The following is a 19723-nucleotide window of genomic DNA, read 5'->3' on the forward strand; positions in this document are numbered from 1 at the left end:
TCACCGTCAGTCAGAGTTATTACATTCACATGAGATCAAGTGCAGTTTAAATAATTTTATAATGTAAAAATTAACCTTTATGATAATATTCGGACCATTTTATCTTTTCCCCTTTCTCTTTCATCTGAGTTGAAGGAATGGCACAGGAGAGGTGGCATTAACTAACCAACTGTTCTTCATTCAGAGCACACGCAGGTTGTAAGAAGTTGGTAAGTTTCAATCAATTTCAATTGTTTATTCATAAGCTTACCCCATTCCGTCCCTTTCTCTTGAAACTGGGTTGAAGGAAGAACAAAGGAGAGGAGGAGAGTAGATTGATCGACTGTTATTCATTCTGAGCACGCATAGGTTGAAAGAACGACGAAGAAGGTGGTAAGCTTAATTTTTTTACCCCCAACATTTTATCAGAATCTAAAACTATTTGGATTCGGAAAATAGCAAGAGTAGAAAGCAGATGTTGTGTTTTTGTCTCTGAACAAAGAAAAGGTCTGAGTGAGTGAGAGTGAGAGAACGAGAAAATAATGGTTTCATTTAAAGGGTGGGATATGTTAAAGTTGTATAAAAAATCAATGTTCAATTTAAAAAGAACAATATTAGATTTGAGTAGAACAAAATCATTGTGTTTTGTTCTACTCACACATGGCACCTCACACCAACCCCACAGGCACATCCCACTGTGCATTGGAAATATCTTTTGTACTTATGTGTTATTATTTATGGGAGATGTTCCCAATGCACGGTGGGAAATGACTGTGAAGTCATTGTGAGGTGCCCTACATGAGGAGCATATCCCAATTCAAGTGAGACACGAGCACTTTAGGTCTCCAGGTGTTATCAGGGGTCGGGGGGTTTCGTCGCTAGGGATGTGGGTCACTGAACTCTAGGTTAAGAGAGAGGCACAAGGCCACAAGGGGATTCACCAAAGGGAGAAGCAACAAGAACAACGTAGCGTGAAGTCACAATAAGTTGTTTTTTTCATATTGACGACTACTTGTGACCTGTGTGATACACGGGCTTTGTTGAGTGAAAGCGAAATAATGGAAATACATAATAGTAAACACATGTTTTCTATTTTCCATTTGTAACACTATGAATTAATATCATCATAGGCAAGGATTATAATGTCTAAATTATATAATTCAAACATATGTATTTTAAATAGAGTATGGACTAATTCCATTTACTCCTTGAAGATTATTGCTAATTAGTACATATTTTCAAAAAGTAATTTTAATGGTTATATTTTTAATTTTTAATAATTTATCATATTTTATTGGAAACCATATTAATCAATTTTTGGTAATTATGACAAAATTATTGATACTTTATTTTTGGTTATCTTCTTGGCTAATTTATGTTCATTAAATGTAATTTTCTGCTATTTATAGCTAAAATTATATTTAAATAAATAATCTAAATATAATTACTTTTAACTAAAGTTTAAAATTTAATTATATTACTTATAGTTTCAAGTATAATTTAAATAATATTTAAAATACATTTTAAATTATAACTTACACTAATTAACAATTTAAAAAACTATTAATTAATGAAATTAATAAAAAATATTAATATATTTTAATAAAATACTATTTTAATAAACATTTTTAATTAATAATACTACAATTATTGAAAATACTATAAAATACGGTTAATTATTAAAAATATTGTTAGTAAAAAATACATTTTTTTAATAAATAATTTTAATTAATTAAAATACTATAATCATTAAAAAGTACTATATTAATTAAAAATACTATTAATTAATAAATTTAGTATTTCAATAAATTCTTTTAATTAATCATAATGCTATAATTATTAAAAATATTGTATTAATTAAAAGTAAAGTTAATATTGTTAATGAATAAAATACTATAGTTATTTAATTTTTGTTAATTAATAAATATTGTAATTGTTAATACTGCTTTTTAATAAATTATAGTTTCATTATATTAATTTTTTTGAATAAATACAATAATTATTAAAAATACTGTTAATTAATAAATACGGTTAATACTATTAATTATTAAATATACTGTAAATATTATTAATAGTATAAATTTTAAAAATAGTAATTATTATTCCTCTCTCTCTCTCTCTCTTAAATGTCTTTTTGAAATGTATTAATAACATACATTAAAATAAGAGGCCTTGAAAAACCCAAAGATCTCTCTCAATAATAGTGTGCAGCTTTATTGATCTAATTAAGATAGGCAATGATTACTTTTTATATTTTTTAAAACAAAAGAAAATAGAAAAAATGCAAAATTTTGAGAAAATAGATAAATAGATTCTCTCAAAAAGTAATTTTAATGGTTATATTTTTAATTCTTGGTAATTTATCATATTTATTGGAAGTCGTGTTAATCCTTTTTTGGTTATTTTCTTCGATAATTTCTATTCATTAACTGTAAATTTTTGCTATTTATAACTTAAATTATATTTAAATATAATTACTTTCAACTACTATTTAAATTTTAATTATATTTATTTACAATTTGAAATATAATTAATAGTTTAAAAAATGTTAATTGATGAATTAATAAAAAATATTAATACTATAAAATACAGTATTTTAATAAACAATGTTACTTAATAATATTGAAATTATTGAAAATACTGTAAAATATGGTTAATTATTAATATTGTAATTATTAAAAATACATCATTTTTAAATAATAATATTGTATATATTAAAAGTACTATATTAATAAAAATATTGTTAAATAATAAATTTATTATTTTAATAAATACTTTTGATAATTTAATAATACTGTAATTATTAAAAATACTATATTAATTAAAGTACAGTTAATACTATTAATTAAAAAATAATTTAATTATTTAATAAATACATTATTTAATATTGTTGTAAATATATACTAATAATTATTTATAAATATTGTTAATGAATAAATACATTATTTTTATAAGGATGGTCTTCTGAAGAATGTCATGGGACTTCTCATTCAAGATCACGAAGAGGAGATTATCCATCTAACCTTCGGACCCGAGGCCCTATTCCACTCCGTGGTCCTCAAGACCTAAAAGGAATTGGGACTTCTGTCGAGCACCCTATCGACGCCATCATCTTCGTTCTCTCCAATAGTTGCTGCTTTTTCTGTAACAATGGGGATTGGTGGCGACTTTGGTTTAGTTTCAACAATGATTGTAGAGAAAGAATAGGGTGATTGGAGATTGAAAGTCTGTAAGGGAAAATTTGAGTGAAAATTTGAGGGAAGTTTTAATGGTTTCTATGCGCTGAAATCAAAGATCAAATGGGTTTTATTTTGAAAATTTGAATTTATTGTTCTATGTTAATGATTAAGGACGATGCCAATTGTTAGAAATAGTAGGGATACTTTAAGATAATATGTAAACAGTAAGAATATAGTTAGTCAATTAGCTAAACCATAAGGATAATTTAAGAAATTTGCCTTATTGTAAATTGATATAAAATTCTATTCAATAAACTTTTCACATTGATAATTGAGGTAATATTAACATCGATTTTTTAAATGTAAAATGTTCATCTTTTCCGTAAAACTTTCCTCTCTTGCTCCCAATTCTCTTTGCTTCTCACTGGAGGCTACACAATGGCCATTGTGTTTGCCTTCCGCCAGATCTGCCGCCATTGCTATATGATGACCATTGTGGTACAACGTTCCTCTCAATCTAAATCTTCTTCCATAACTAGATCTAAGAAAACCGATTTTCATTGATCTTAGATTTGAACCACATTTGGTAGAGAGTTTATTTCTACTTTGAAAGCTATCTCTAATACCTACGTCTAGGACTCCCTGTTCTCTAGTGTAGAGTCTTAACTAGGTTTGTGTTCCCTTCCTCTACTTTTTTGTAGTGATCGCCTGATCGGTAAGCCTGGTGATGGATGGATGGTTGAGAACTTGAGAGACCACCAATCAATTTAACAATATACAAGCTTCATAATTCCTTTTTTTTTTAGTTTCAGGCAGCAAACTGTTACGCTGTTTTAGGCAGGACTTACCACCTCCATTTAGATGGGGTGCAACTCAATCCGATCCAAAGTCCAATTCTATTTTGTTGGATTTAGATATCCCCATTTTGAATTGGATCAGATAAGAGGATCTGATCAGAAATTGGATCAAATCTGGATCACCCCCTATCCGATCCAATATATATGTTATTTATTTATATAAATATAATACATACACACACACACACACACACTATATATATATATATATAATATGTTATTTGTTTATTTATATATTATTTATATTGCATTTTTATAATTTTATTATATTATTTATTTTTTTATAAAAAGCATATACATATGATGAAAATAATTGAATAAATACTTATATTTTTTGTTTTTCTTTATCTAAATTATTATATTTTATTTTTTTTATAATTTATTATTAAATAAATAAATCAGATCAGATCAGATCCGAATACCTGACTTCTTCATCGAATTTGAATTTGAATTCATGTTTACAAAATTCGATCAGATCTTCAGATCAGATTGAATTTGCTCTTAATAATATTGAATCGAATTTAGATATACCCTTATTCAAACCCAACCTGATTCATTTGCATTCCTACATTTACATCATTTACATTGATGTAACAACGAGAGTTGTAAACAAATGCAACCTAAAATTTATTATGTTGTTCGACTAATGTTGATATCTCAATGATTAATGATATTATGATATGGGGCCATTGCTAGGCCCAATTGATGATAAAAAATCTTGAACAAACAAGGTCAAGAACACTGGCGTGACTATGTGAATTTTAAGTGGTCGCTCTGTGCTTTAAAAAAACAAAACAAAAGGTCATATGAGCAACATGGGTATGCATGCATTTGTAGATTTGATGGCCAAGACTCGTGGTGCTGAAAAACGATGCAAATTTAAATTCAAATTCAGTCAAGGGTGATCCAAATTCAATATATTTATAATTATATCAGATATGGATTCTTACCAATTAAGTCTAATCGATTTGATTCAATTTGACTTAAATATAATCTCATCCATAAAATCTTATTAGAATTCAAATATAAATGAATCAAATTTAAATCGACCTATGTCCAAATTAATCCCATCCGGTTACATGGTGTGATAGTTGATACCGTGATCCAAATAAGTCGAAAAGTAAGATTTGAATTCAAATAGCTAGGAAAAATGCTAATGGAGTAATGGGCCAGGCCGCCAGGATGAGTGAGCGCTGAGCGGTTGATGCTCAACGCACATTGTCGGAAAATAAAGGCAAAATATGATGAGAAAGTTAGCAAAAGCATCGAATCCAGAGATGAAAGGGGCATTGCGACGCTAGAAAAAACTGACAACGGTTTCTCTTCTTTTCTTATCCACTATGTGATGTTTTCCTTTTTCATATGGGAAAGCGACATGTTCGGAATAGGATGGGATGGAGCTTTGGAGTTTGGTTAGGAAGATAATTAAAGACGCTCCTATCATTCTACACTGATAGGATTGTCTTCAGATTAAGTAGTTAAGGATAAACCTGATTTCACTCAATTCTATCATTAAGTGCCCTAGTTGGGAGAGGATTTGCACGAACTAAGAAATCCAAAAATTCATCAAATTGTGTCTAATAAAAGCATGGAAAGCCCATATATAGAAAGCTTTCATGAGCTGAAGCAACGACTTTCCAATGAAGCTATCATAATTAGCTTCTCATAAGCATCTCAGTCACTGGCACTGCAGCTCAATTGCCGTAGAAGCCTTTCAAAATAGGCTTGAAGGAACTTACAACCCTATAAAAGAACAATAAATTGTAAAACTTAGGAGTCGTTCGATAACAGTTGAAGTGGCTGATTGAAAAAGCCTATTGCTTTACCTTTGAGTGAAAAAAGATTTTAAGGACGTTGGGAGGCTCCTTAATGGCTGAAGCTGAAGTTGAAAGTTGAATAGGTTAATGTATTCTAAATGTTTTACTATTTCATTATTTTATCTACTAAAACATAGAAATAAATCCAACAACTTCACCTCGACCCCTCACTCTAGACTTGTTATAATGAATGGCATTTGAATAGCAGTAAATAGTGAAGGAATTACGATCAAAATAACCAGCCGCAGATCACCAATGACATCCAAAGGATAGTTTCAGAGTAGGGGTGTCAATGGACTGATTTCGGATTTGATCATATCCAAATCAAAATTAATTTGGACAGATTGGATGGATCCTGGTCCATTGATAGAAGATAATGCAGGTGTCAATTGACAAGGTTTGGATTGAAACCAATGTAAATTAAAACCAATTTGAGTAGATTGAATGATCCAAACATTAAATTGGATTGGTTCAAAAAAATCCAGAGTATTTATGGGATTGAACAAGACCTGATCCATTAATAATTTGTAATGAATTCATATTGGACAAAATCCAACTCAATTCACACCCCTATTTCTGAGGATTAACAAGGTCAAACTAGTCGATAAAATTTAATGATCTTTAATTGTTTTGGTCCTACTTGGTCGTAGGTATTACTTTCAAACCAATTTGCTATGACACTGCACTGAGACAATAAGATCAAAGTCTTTGATTAATAGATGTGGCTCCACCTTGAATTAAATGAACTCACATTTATGTAGGGCCATAACAATAAATCAAAGGCCTTCTTGATTTTTTTTGGCCCTACGCTACCATATCATCTTAGAAAAGTGAACTCTTTTACTTTTTGATGGTAGATGTTAAAGTCATTTCATCCAACATTAAAAACTTTTGAAGGTACAATTTTCTGTATATTAGACAGTTTTGTATGCCTTAGCTTCAATCCATTTTGATATACTTTTGATATTTAGTGTAAATAAATAAAGTACATGTTTGATTCATGTTATTCGGTATAATTCTGTGTAAGACCCTAAAACTGGATACTTATAGAAACTTGTGTTAATTTTAAATGTTCACAGCCATTGAATAAGTTTGGGGAGATTTATCCTGCCAAGGCTGATACTGATGTGCCACCAAGTGTTGGGATGGCTTGTTTCGACCATCAGGGTAAGACCCAAGGCACATGCAATATGGGATTGCTTGAACCCTTGAACCGGACCAGATTTTCAGTATTGCCCTGGACCTTGGAGACAGATGGGCAAAACTGGAAAGTTACACCTGACCCCTGGACTCGATTATGACACATCACTAGGTGTCGGATCGGGCTATCTTTGATGTGTCAATCAGTGAGATCTTTAGTGGGGTCAAAACTTGGACATGTTGGGGCAGTCTGAGAATTCATCTGAGTGAGTGATCATAGTGATAGAATCAACCCCTTTGTCGGACAATGGTAATGATCGGGAATGCACTCTCTCTGATGGAAACCAAACTGCCGGTAGTTGATTTCAATCGTTGGAATTTTGTTTTGTAAAATTTATATATATATATATATATATATATACATATATGTATGTATATGTACGGTTTCAAAAGATTTGTAAAAGGTTTTAATTCCCGGGTCCATGTGAGTAGAGAGTGTGGCATTGTTTCTTGCAGCTGAGGGAGAGGTCTTCTCTTGTCGGGCAGTGCTTGATCATTAAGGGCTGAGAGGTTAAGTGTAAGACCATTTAGGATAATACCTGATAGGCTAATCTTGCACCTACCCACAGTCCCTGGGTTTTATAAGATGGCTTGGCCCAGGGACCACTTAATGTAAGTGTTGGGCCCATAGGGTCTATGTGATGGGCTCAAGGGGGTCACTGAGTTTTTTAGTGAATTCGGCTGGGCCTTGTAATAAAAGCTAGGCCGAACCCATGTGGCTGGTGTATAGATCAATGCTTGGGTCCCACGCCATACAAAGAAGCCCAACTGGGCAGCAGATTGAAAACTAGTTAAACACTGAACACTTAATGGGCCAAAAGCCATATCGAATTGGGCTGATATGATCACCTATTCATGGGGTGAATCTGAGATTAATGTTAGTAAAAGGATTGGGTCTTTAACCTTATCCACTCTAAGAGACCAAATTCAAATTAGATTTGAATCTGGTAACCTCCTGATAAGATCAGGAGTTAGCTAACTTAATCTGCAGATAGGATTAAGATTATCCCCTATCCAAATACTGATTTGGATTGAGATAACTCCCAAAAATTAAGAGGTTTCTTAATCAAGAAGAAAGAGGAGAAACCCTAACAGAAATATCAGATTTCGAACTAGGGTTGGTATGCAAGAGATACCTCCTGCGAATTGAGATTTGATCTCATACAGACTCCAGAGAGAAGAGACACAGTTCAGCCCTCTTCGTCCCTGGATTTCTCCTCCAGCAACCGCCATTCCCTGTTGCAAGATTGGACCTTTGGAGCAATAGGAAGTCAAGAAATCAGTTATTGACAACAGTTTTGCAAAAAGACCAAAAAGATTCGGTGTTCAAAGTTTCTAGAGGATTCATGCGAAGGATCCAGTGTGTAGGACGCACCCTACTGGTTCCGTTCCATCCACAGTTGTATTATCTTCAGTAGGAGCGGATCTTGGTTTCTTCTTTGGGCGTGAACACCAACTTTGGGAGATATTGTTTCTTGGTTTCTTCTTTGGGCGTGAACACCAACTTTGGGAGATATTGTTTTTTGGTTTCCTCTTTGGGCGTAAACACCAACTTTGGGAGATATTGTTTCTCTGGATTAGGTATAATTCTTCCTGTTTCCTTTTAGTTCAGATCTGGTTTGATTATGGTTCAAATAGAATCCTTGAATATTGTATTCTAAATTTAAGAAATATGATTCCCAATTGGAAGAAGGTAGGAAAATTTTTGAAATTCGCCCACCCATTCCGCACCCTTCATGGCGTCCATTAGATGGATCCTACCATTCTTTCAGTGGTATCAGAGCTAGAGGTTCAAATCTTGAACCAAAATAAAATCATATCTGACCCTACGCAGATGGACAGAAGATGTTCTACCAAGATTTGCGTAGATTGCTTTCTTTTTTTTTTTTTCAAGAAATGGTTTCTTGTTAAGGGCGATTGATCTAAAATTAAATTTTGTTAAATCCAAAATTTATTTAGAATTGTTCTTTATTTATTTTTTATTTAATGGACTGTTCGAACCTAGAGATCGCAGTGCAGTTTTGGCGCAGATGGTCTGCGCACCCTTTTTCATTTATTTCATTCAATTTGGTCTGTAAATAATTTTTTTTTTATTTTTCTAGACTGAATGTATAGGATTTGATTTTTCTCGACACTTACTCAGACTCACTCAGTCTCTTCTCTCTCAGTCCCAGTCACTCATCTCTCTCAATCTCTCATCTCTTAGTCTCAGTTCTATTCACTCTATCTCAAACCATTGTCCATCGGCTCTCACTCAGTTTCTTCTACAAGAGGGAATGTTTTTTTCCTTTTTTTTTTTAATTTTTAGTGCATAAAAAATTGAAAAACTGAACTGCGGTTAACTGGTGGACCGGTTAACCAATTGCATCGGTTTAGTTAGATTTAAAAGCCGAATAGGTCAATTTGGTCTAGAAAATCACCCCATGGTTCAGTTAACCGAACCGTGAGCACCCCTAGTCCCGACCAATTTTTGTATTTATAGGTGATGGTAGGTGGGTCAATATGGGTGAGGGTGGTTAAGGATCAATATGGATGGGTTAAGTGGGTCAATTTGGGTGGGTCAGGGTTAGGGTGGGTTATGACCCTTTAACAAGGATCCATGATGGGTCATGGTGGATTGGTGGGTCAATATGGGTGGGTTGGTATTCAATCATAACCCAACCCAACCCAACCTACCCATTTGCCACCCCTACATAAAAAAGTTTGAAGATGAAGAATCAACCCTGAAGGAAGGGAAGTCTTTCCATTTTGAACCAACCACTAAACCTAGTCTTGGAGCCTATGGCCCTTGGCTATATGCTCCTTCAGCTCCCTCTTCACCTAGAAGAGAGTTCCAAACAAGTGCAAACCATGATAGGAACCCAAAATGGGGAAGAAATATCCCTTCCAATAACCAAGGTAATGGAGGTCATTACCCCAACAAATGGAGGAGAAATAGCTAGTCGACCCCAATAACAATCTCACTAGTGAGAAACTTGAGTACTACCGACAATAACCAAAGTAGGAAGATAAGGTCGAGGTGGGCCTTTTGTGGAGTGATGCATTAACAGAACATGTTGATCTAATGAATAGGGCTGAAGCTGAAATTATAGCTGCAGACATTACCATTTCAGGATTATGCAACCATGGGGATGGAAAAGATCTATAGGATTTAACATTGGGCATGCTAGAAATCCTTAGGACAAGATTCCTAGTACCTATAAGCTAAGGGATGGACACCAATCTTAAGGCCAAATTGGGTCAACCTAGAATACAACTGAGACTAATTCTAAGAATGTTGAACCTTTCTTGATTAACTTGGAAAAAGAGTAGTGGATACAATGTGTTCAAACAATCAAACCGAGCTTGGTGGATCCTATGTGTGTTGATGGTCTTACCCTTAGGAAGGAAAAAACTATTGTGGCTAGCTGTAAAACCAAGAACTTAGCACATGCAAAAAGAGCTTTATTTCTCTTTGGTGAAGAATGTTGTGATCCTCATTTGAATTAGAAGCATGTCAAGTTTAACCATACTAAATCGAAGTTGACCAATCAAAATAAATCAAAGAGTAACCTTGACCAACTTAAGGAGACCAGGTATTTCCTATTCAATTTTGTCTAACTTCTAGTTAGGGCTGCAAGTCGGGTCGGGTTGAGGCCAACCCCAGCCCAACCCTATGTTGTAAACCCCCAACCCTAACCCTAACTAAATTCTTTCAACTATAATCCAACCCAATCTTCTTCCCATCCCTTAAAATCTAGTAGAAAAATAAGTGTTTGGTTATCATGAGTTGACTTATGATAGAATTTTTGTCAAAAATATAAAATCATGAAATCAACAATAATGAAACATAAAATTATGGAAATAAAATCACTAATAACAATTCATAGGATCAAGCAAATAATTTGAATATATGATAGGGTCATACATAAAAATTACAAGACAAAAGGAAAAGACAAATACTTGTGAATAACGAAACAAATGAACACCTCACCTATAACCCCAATAGCAATATAAGTATATACCTCTAAAACAAAGAGAAACAACAACGACAAAATTAGTGGAAACACTTCCGAATAATAAAACAAATGATATAATTTAATACATGCAAATAAGTGGAAAAGAAATCAACTTAACTTTTAGTTTAATTAGAAATTAATTCTTCATCTCATAGCCTCATCATGTCATCTACAATTAGTTCTCATAGACAACAAGAGTAAAAAATTACAATAATCAAACTAGAATCAACTTCTCATGCAAAAATAAAAAAAAATAAAAAAAAAAGAAAACAAGCAAAGAAAAACACAACTATATTAATTTTAAAGAAACTACTTAAGCGCTACAATTATAAAATTGTTCCATAGCTCCATAACATGCTATTTTCTACTTGTCCAAATATATAATAGATGGTTCTAAAATGTCTCATCCAATCATAAAAATAAACTTAAAAATGTTTCATATCATAAATTCATCTAGTCTTGAGTCCTTGATATGATGAAAACTAATATTCCTCTAGTCCTCTTGTCATCTTACTCCTTCATTCACTCTGCAACCTGAAAAATAAATATTAATATATTAACATTATTGTAAAATGTATTAAACAAAAACATTAGACTACGTTTATTTAATGATCTTACCTTGAAAGAGACATATCACATGTTAGGCAAAAAGTTGAGTGTAGTATTACCCTCATAAACTAATGTATGAAAAAATAGAAAATATAATCATTAGAGTTTCATATTAAACTATTTCAATATTATCATAATTCATTAACATAAATAGATAAAACATCTCACCTTTTTCTACATCCTCCATTTATTCTAATTTTCCATTAGGCTCTAATGGTGGGGGCACTACTTGTAACCAATTATGTGCACACACTAATGCTTGAACAAATTTAGGTGTTAATGAACTATGAAATCTGTTAAGCATTCGACCTCCGGTGCTAAAGGCTGATTTTGAAAGTACTGTGGACATTAGAATTGCAAGAATGTCTTGTGCCATAAAAGAAATGATGCAAAATTTAGCAACACTTAAAACTTCACTATTTCAAAATATCAAAATGTCGTGTGTCCTTTTCGATACTCTCTTCCAAATATCTATCCAATTCTGATCTTGATTGATTGATTTCTTTTTCATCCAAGAAGCTCTGATATTCATTTTGAATATTTGTATTTTCATCATCCATATCAAACTCAGTGGGAGCTGTTGGACAGTTTTTGTATGCCCTTAGCTTCAATTAGTTTTGATGTACTTTTGATATTTAACGTAAATAAATGAAGTACCTGTTTGATTCATGTTGTGTGGTATACTTCAGTGTAAGACCCTAAAACTGGACACTTAATGAGAATTGTGTTGGTTTTAAATGTTCACAACCGTTGGATAAGTTTGGGGAGATTTATCCTGGCAAGGCTGACACTAGTGTGCTGCCAACTGTTGGGGTGGCTTGTCTTAGCCACCAGGGTGAGACCCAAGGTACATGTAGTGTATGATTACTTGAACCCTTGAACCGGACCTGATTTCCAGTATTGCCTTGGACTTTGGAGATTGATGGGCAAAACTGACCCCTAAACCCAATTTTGGTACTGCACTAAGTGTCGGATTGGGCTGTCTTTGATATGCCAATCAGTGAGATCCTTAGAGGGGGTCAAAACTTGGGTAGGTTGGGACAGCCTGAGAATTCACCTGAGTGGGTGATCATAGTGACGTGATCAACCCCTTTGTCGGACAAAGGTAATGATCGGGGATGCACTCTCTCTAATGGAAACCAAACTACCAGCAGTTTATTTCAATCATTAGAATTTTGTTTTGCAAAATTTATATATATGATATATATCTAAGCATGGTTTCAAAATATTTGCAAATGGTTTTAATTCCCGGGATCCATGTAAGTAGAGAGTGCAACACTGTTCCTTGCAGCCGAGGGAGAGGTCTTCTCTTGTCGGGCAGTGCTTGATCATTATGGGTTGAGAGGTTAAGTGTAAGGCCATTTGGGATGATACTTGATGGGCTAATCTTGCACTTGCCCACAATCCCTGGGTTTTTATAAGATGGCTTGGCCCATGGACCACTTAGTGTAAGTGTTGGGCCCATAGGGTCCATGTGATGGGCTCAAGGGGTTCACTGGGCTCACCAGTGAATTCGGCTAGGCCTTGTAAAGAGGCTGGGCCGAACCCATGTGGCTGGTGTGTAGATCAATTCTTGGGTCCCACACCATACAAAGAAGCCCAACTGGGCAGCATTTTGGAAGACATTAGAGCACTTGATTCTTATTGGGCCTAAAGCTCATTTCGAACTGGGCTGATTTGATCAGTCATTATTAGGGGGCAGATCTGAGATTAGGATGAGCCCAAAAGCTTATATAATCTGCAGATAAGATTAAGAAGAGTCCTAAATACAAATTTTGATAAGGGAAACTCCAGATATGATGAGGATATTTTTCTTAATCATTAAGCAACTGGAGGAAACCCTATTCGAATTGCAAGAATTCGAACCCTAGGGGATTTTCACACAACACACCCTGCAATTTTGAGACAGGATCTCAAAAACCCTAGAGAAGAAAAAGCAGTTTGCCATCTTCTTCTCTAGCCTTCTCCTTCAGTAGCCGCCACCATCTACTGCAGTTCGATTTCTCTATCAGAGAAAGATCAAGAAAGAGTTCTTGATATCAGTCTTTACTGAAAGGCTGATTCAGTTTGGTGCTCATTGTCTTCCAAAAGATTCTTGTGAAGGATTCAGTGTGTAGGACGCACTCTACTGGTTCTGTTCCACAGTTGATGTGTCATCTTCAGTAGGAGCAGATCTTGGAGTCTTCTTTGGGCGTCAACACCAACTTTGGGAGATATTATTTCTCTGGATCAGGTATAATCACTCCCTTCTCTTTTGGTTCAGTTCTGGTTCGGTTCTGGTTCAAGTAAGATCATTGAATCTTGATTCTAAAACAGGGAATGCAATTCCTAGTTGGAAGGTAAGTAGAAAATTTTTGAAATTCGCCCACCCATTCCGCAACCACTTTGGCGTCCATACGATGGATTCTACCATCCCTTTCAGAAGGTTCAACCTTAGTATTGATGTTTGGGGGCCTAAATAAGTAGTTCGATAATATTTGAAGAGACGATTCGAGCCATCCATAACCTTTTCAATCATTTCATGGACCTTTTCAGCTTCATAAATCTTTGAATAACAAAATTTCACATACTTTAATTTATACCTTAGGTCCAGAATCACAACAAATACCAATAATAGTTTAACCTTGTCAACATTTTCCCAATATTTGCCAAACTTTTCTTTCATCTTCATAGCCATATCAGAGAAACAAGGGTCTATATGCTTGTACCATTGTATTAGAATTCTTTCAACTTGAAAATTTTCATGAAAATAAATATTTGATGTAACATAAGAATGCCTAGATAATTGTTTTGTTACATCATAAAACTTCCTTAAAAACTTGTACAAAATTTCTACAATATTCCAATCTTTTTCCGTAAGAACACAATCCTTAAGGTCTCTAAAAAAATTCTGATCTTACTCATCAAGGCATTCAAAAGCCTTCTGAAACTTCAAATTTGTATCTAACTTAAAGTACGTAGAGTTCCATCTAGTTGGAATATCCAGATAGACAAGGGATTTGCTTGTAATCTTTTCTTATTCAATACAAATGTTGATGCCTTGCTAGTGAACTCCTTTCATACCTTACACTATTACAGATTTTTGATATCACATCCTTCATCTCCTCCATTCTATCTCTTACAATTATATTGAAAATATGTGCAAAGCATCATACATGAAAGTACTCACCATTTAATAATAAGCCATTTTTTCATGAGTTTTCTTTTTAAACTTCTAATGGCAACATCATTAATACTGCAATTGTCTATTGTAAGAGTGCACAACTTTTCTATCCTCCATGACATTAAATAAAACTCCACATTTTGAGCTATCACCTCACCACCACGTAGACATAGAACTATACAAAAGTTGATAATCATTTGTTGTAGATTCCAAGAATTATCGATGAAATGCATTGTAAGACACATATAACCAAGATTTTGGTTAAATGCCTACATATTTGTAGTGGGGCAAATGGGTTGATCCATTGTTGAAATCATGTCTTTCAATTTCTTTATTTTTCAGCCTTGTACAACTCTAAATAATCTTTTGTCACAGTTGTACAAGACATGATATTAAATCTAGGCTGTAAAGCCCTCACAAAATATTGAAAACCTTCATGTTCCACAAAATTGAAAGGCAACTCATTAAGAACTATCATCCGGGCAAGTTGTTTTTGACAATGCTCTTGTTCAAATTTCCAATTAACTATGACATCTTTTCCTTGTTCATTTGATGCAGTTGGTTGAAATGACAAAACTTATTAATTTTTGTCCTTTACACAAAAAGGACATTTACTGCATTTGGATAAATGCCTAGAAAGTGTGCTAGTTCCTTGAGAACTCACACACCACCCAGATTCTTGATTATAGTAATTACAATTTGCCCGGGTTGGTTATGAACCATCTGCCTTTTTCTTTTTAGTAAAATGTTTCCAAACAAAAGATGCATTTTTGTTTGGTTGTTTGAGTGTTACCTCTAAAGCTGCTCTCTTTGTACTCACATCATTATGAGGTATAGACCCTTTTTTTTTCCATTTCAATGTCCTTGTCTCCCATAGTTGATACCTACAAAAAAAGATAAACATATTACAACAAATTAGTATAATAAATAAACTTACATTTATTGCATGTGATGAATTGACATATTACATATACAAGACACAACCCTTCTCTTCGTTGTACAATGATTTATTATAATATTAAATACTCATCTATTACTAAGATACATTCCAAATTAGAGGTAAGGAAAAATAAAAAGAAAGCATAACAAACAGTTAAACACTAAGAAAAAAAGGAAAAGACACTCCTATCCAAAAAAGAGAGAATATGAAACTACCCTTAAACTAGCAAGTTTAGCATACAACCTAATATAATGCTGGGTGGAGGCATGAACCCCACCCATCCATAAAGGAGGGAATAAGAAACTCCCATAAAAAAACTAGCATATCAACTCCTCATCAAAACTGACAAGGAACCATGTTGGGTGGAGGCGTAGAGCCCACCCATTCACCTACATGCCAAAGTATGGGCTATCTTGCTTTGTTAAAGGACCTAGGAATAACAAGACAAACCACTGAACCTCCAATAAGTGTATTCTGATTTCTGAGTTATGAGTTCTTTACAGAAAAAATAAAGAATAAAAGAGTTACACCAAGTCCAAAACAATACAACCTTGATTTAGAATAAAAACAAAGATGAAGTTAGACATTTGTTTACTTTTTTGATAAAATAATATATTCCCTCTTTTAAACAAACATTTGTTTCAGATCTTAAAATAAGAAAATGTTAAGAATTTGGCAAACCCAATGGACAATTAAACAATTAAATAGATATAACAACTAACAACTTAGCAAGCCCCACCCTTGCTTTTATCTTAACTTGTTAAGGTATCACTAATAGTTGTTAGACAATGTATACCTTTAGCTTCAATCAGAATTATGTACATTATGACATTTATTGTAAATGAATAAAGTACATATTTGATTCGTGTTGTTGTGGTATGTTTCTGTGTAATACTCTTAAACTAGACACATATGAGACTCATGTTAGTTTAGAATTTTCACAGTCGTTGGATAGATCTGGAGAGATTTATCTTGCCAAGGCTGATATTGATGTGCCGCCAAGTTGGTTGGGGTAGCTTGTCTCAACTGCCAAGGTGAGACCTGAGGTACATGTAGTGTGGGATTTCTTGAAACCCTGAACCAGACCAGAATTCCAGTATTGCCCTGGACCTTGGAGATTGATGGGCAAAACTTGAATGTTACACTTGACCCCTAGACTCGATTATGATACTGCACTAGGTATCGGATTGGGCTATCTTTGATATGCCAATCAGTGAGATCCTTAGAGGGGGTCAAAACCTGGGTATGTTGGGATAGTCTGAGAATTCGTCTAACCTTTGTTGGACAAAGTGAATGATTAGGGATGCACTCTCTCTAATGGAAACCTAAACTATTGGCAGTTGATTTCAATCGTTGAAATTTGTTTTGAAAAATATATTTATATAGAAATATCACCCCCACACACACACACACACACACACACACACACACACACACATATATATATATATATATATATATATATATATATATATATATATATATATATTATGGTTTCAAAATGTTTGCAAAAGGTTTTAATTCTCGGGATCCATGTGAGTAGAGAGTGCAGCACTGTTCCTTGCAGCCAAGGGAGAGATTCTCTCTTGTCGGGTAGTGTTTGATCATTATGGGCTGAGAGGTTAAGTGTAAGACCATTGAGGGTAATACCTGATGGGCTAATCTTGCATTTGCCCACAGTCCTTGGGTTTTTATAAGGTGGTTTGACCTAGGGACCACTTAGTGTAAGTGTTGGGCCCATTAAGAGCCCATGGTGATGGGCTCAGGGGTTCACAATCTCTTATAGTGAATTCGGCTAGGCCTTGTAACAGAGGCTAGGCTGAACCCATGTGGCTGATGTGTAAATCAATGTTTGGGTCCCACGCCATACAAGGATGCCCAATTGAGTAGCAATTTGGAGGTCGAATGAGCACATGGACTTAATGGGCCTAAAACCCAATTCGAACTGGTTTAATTTGATTAATTAAAGAGGGGCGGTTCTGGGATTTAGATCAGCAGATTGGATATGGAGTTATCCTTATCCACTCACAGAGTCTAGATCCAAATAGAGATTTGGATTAGGAAAGTCCTAATAAGATTAGGAGGGCTGATCTTTATCTACAGATAAGATAAGGGACTACCCTTATCTCTTAAAGAGAGTCCAGATTCAAATACAAGATTTGGATTAGGAAACTCCTAATGGGATTAGGATGACGTTTCTTTAAGGTTATAAATAGAGGAGGAGGGCGAACCCCAATTCACTCAATTCTGATTACAGATTCAAGAGAAAAGACAGTTCTAGTAAGACTGTAGATGGGTGGTAAACAAGAGAGGAGAAGAATAAAATTTTCAAAAAACACAAAAGGTTATTAGGGTTTTAGTTTTGTTGATTTGGAAAAGTGAATGTGATTAACTTAAAGAAAGACATGATATTATATATATAGTGACATGTAGAGTTGTAAACTAGTACTATAGGGGTCAGTTTGGGTTGGGTCGGGTTGCCAAATGGGTTAACCCTAACCCAACTCGAATTAAAGTCAGGTTCAAGAATTTCAACCCTAACCCTAACCCTAACTTGATCATCAACTCAGACCAACCTAACCTGACTTTTTTTGGGTTGGGTTTGAACCAATCTGACCCAAGTTGCAGCCCTAGAACAGTCATAAGCACTATACAATTAAGAGATGATGGGATGCCACATACAAGCTTAACATGTATTTCATTTCATGAATCACACATCTCGGAGGTGTTTCATGAGAACCATGGCAGCCCCAACTATATAAGGGTGTCATCCCTTGAGACCCAGGTAGGCAGGTACGAGCGATTTAATGCATTATAGCTCTCATACTCACTTGGTTTCAGCTTGCAACCAACTCAGTACTATCGTAAGCATTGAAGTGACCATGCCAGGTTAATCGCCCCGAGTTCTCTGAGTACTTCTTCCTTGTAGTTCAACTGGCTAGGTAGGCGAACTACCATCCACTTAGGAGCCACCAGATCGTGCACCATTAGTGACAAGGAGTAGTTGCATAGTTGGCTTGGGTTCCGGAACTCCACACACACATTTTGCCTTTATTTCTAACTATTATGCTGGTAGGAGTGTGCTTATTCTAAGTCCTAATGGTAGTTTCTTAGCTGCTAAAGCCATGAGTGACATCTCACGTTCTGCTATCTTCTCTGAAGTAATGGCTATTCTTCTCATCCTAAAATTGGCAAATTTTTAAATCTCGATATCTTTCACATTTGTTGCGACTACCTGCCTATGCTTATTATCTTGAGGACAAATTCTTTGAGGTGGGCAGTGAGATTTGTTTTTTGCTTAAAGTGATTCAGATGGAGCTTGCATGTTTTTCCTCCATTTGCTAGAAATTTGTAAAAAGGTTGGCCAACCGTGTAGCCCATCTCTTGGCTAGCCCCTCTGAGCTGAAAGGAGAATAGATTCATATAATCCCAGACATCCTAAAGTCATGGATTGATACTTTTTCCTCATCTTTTTTAGTAGAACTCTATTTGCTGTATTGATGAATGAATTTGCTTCTTACAAAAAAAAATACAAAAAAGTGCAAGTAGTAAAGAGTACAAATACAAATGTGTATACAATACAAATACCTAAAAAGTAATACAAAATACAAGGTTTTGCACTCTACATATTTGTACTCCTTCCGAGCTGAGCCTATGCGACTAGGTAGAAGCCAAATTTTGCACAGCAAAACAAGCCAAATTCCCTTTATTTTGTCTAGGGTTTTAGATGACGTCTTTTGGGAGAAATATTATTTGAGGCTGTACTATTGTATGTTTGTTCTTTCATATTGTTATAAAAACAAGCAGTTTTTTGATTGATATAAAATGTTCTCACATCTTCATGATAAACATGGATTGGATGTTAAAATGGGCTTAAATGATGCTTTAATTATGCGTAGGGGCTCGAAGCTAGCCATGGGCTTAGACTGGGCTTCTCAAACATGAATCACGACTCCAAATGCTTTTTACTTTTTTGGGTGA

The sequence above is a fragment of the Nelumbo lutea genome, chromosome 4 (assembly GCF_056320005.1).
Source record: "Nelumbo lutea isolate HS-2025 chromosome 4, American lotus-T2T, whole genome shotgun sequence".
Lineage (NCBI taxonomy): Eukaryota > Viridiplantae > Streptophyta > Magnoliopsida > Proteales > Nelumbonaceae > Nelumbo > Nelumbo lutea.